Here is a 1,846-nt window from a genome sequence, read left to right as displayed (position 1 = left end):
ATATAAAAATGTTCTGTAATGAAAATGAGAGTTGTTTTTTGTTTTCTTTGTTTCAGTTTATTAGTGTTAACATTGTCATATTTGTGTGTGCGTAAACCGATTCAAATGATCTAGATTGCCCTAGACCGCCAAAGCTTCCAGGGGGCTTCGCCCCCTGGACCCCAACCGGGGGGCGATTTTTTTTTTCGTACATAAGTTGGGGACCCCTTCATGAAACGTCACAAAATAAACATGAATAATTCATCAGTTAAATTTGTTGTTCCGTGTGCACCCAAGCGTATAGCAACAAGAAGTGATTACACAACTGCGATACGATACTTTCTACAGTAGGCCTAGGATTCCAAGTCAATTCACGTGATTGCCTTCGTGCACTCTTCTTCACACAAAATGTGTCGAGTCGAGGCTAATCGACAGCTAGGCAAGACATTAAACTAAGTAGTAATTCATTGGACATAGCCCAAAGAAAGCTTAGACCCACAAGAATAAAGAATGTGTATAATTTGTGTACTGTATTTTTTTAATTCTGCTATTTTATTATCGAACAATATGCATGTACTCAAAGGAATTTTAAAAATGCGCGTATATGAACACATGAGATGGGAAGATTTGACCCACGAGAATAAAAAATGTATTTTTGTGTAATGTTTATTGTTTAATTTTGCTGACTTATTACTCGGATTGTGTCATACCAAAGATAGTAAGTGTAACTATCTTTGGTCATACCTAACACACACACGTCGCACACACCCACACCCACACAGCTACTACTAGAATAGACATGGGTTTAGAGACTAATAATTAGGCCTAATAGTATTAATAGAAACTATAGTTTTAACACGTAATTCTTTAGTAATAAATTATATTAAAAACACCATAAACTAAAGGCTGATTATTTCGGCAATCCACACAAAACGCCGCTATTCTTCTATGAAATCGCACGCCGCAACAACAGCGCGGAGATAGGCCTGAATCATACCAGTCGGGCAGCAAAGTGGTTGACCTCGCGAATTATTACCAAATCAAAATTTGAATTGCCGCCATCTTGGAATCGCGATAAAGCAAGTAGTGCGGAATTACAAAATGCAGCAAAAAAAAATTTCAATAACATTTAAATAGCATATTCATACAATTAAATTTATATTAATAAAATTCAACTAAGGATTTTACGAAAGATAGGCTACTTAAGAAATACTGCCGAGATCGGTTCCCCCACACGGCGTAGGGTACCGCAGTGCTAAGGGGCCTAGGTAGGAAAAAATCTGATTTTACCTGTTAAACATGCTTGAACCAAGGCCATTTTAATATATATTATCCAGATTATATATCAAAACAAACTGATAAAAGGATTTGTTGATTTGCTTCTGATGAGAAAAGTGCCGGATTCATTTCGCTGACGGCGAATGAATACACGAATTTTCGCCATTTTCTAGCACTAGCCTTGGGTACCCAGACAGCTGATAACGATTATATTCGATTGTCCAGACGTCTCTGCTACTGGTGCTCAATACTACAGTATGTATTACCATGGACCTTTGGGTCCATGGTATTACTGTACATATAGTACTGTATGTTTAGTTTTTGCTTTCTTTATGGCAAAATAAATATTTAATTTTTATTATTGCTTATTTTGCTTTAACTTTATCCAAGAAGAAGTAAATATTATTATATATATGCATATTACAGTCAAGTTGCAACTGCCACGAATCCACTCCACTTTGGTTACTAAATAACTAAATAATTAATAGTATAACATTATAACTAACAAACAAATTAACAAGTTAATAAATTAACCACCATTAAATAATTTTATTTACAAAAAAGTATTTTACATACAGTATAACATGTA

Source organism: Antedon mediterranea, chromosome 5, assembly GCF_964355755.1.
Source record: "Antedon mediterranea chromosome 5, ecAntMedi1.1, whole genome shotgun sequence".
NCBI lineage: Eukaryota > Metazoa > Echinodermata > Crinoidea > Comatulida > Antedonidae > Antedon > Antedon mediterranea.
Note: the sequence above shows the minus strand (reverse complement) of the source record.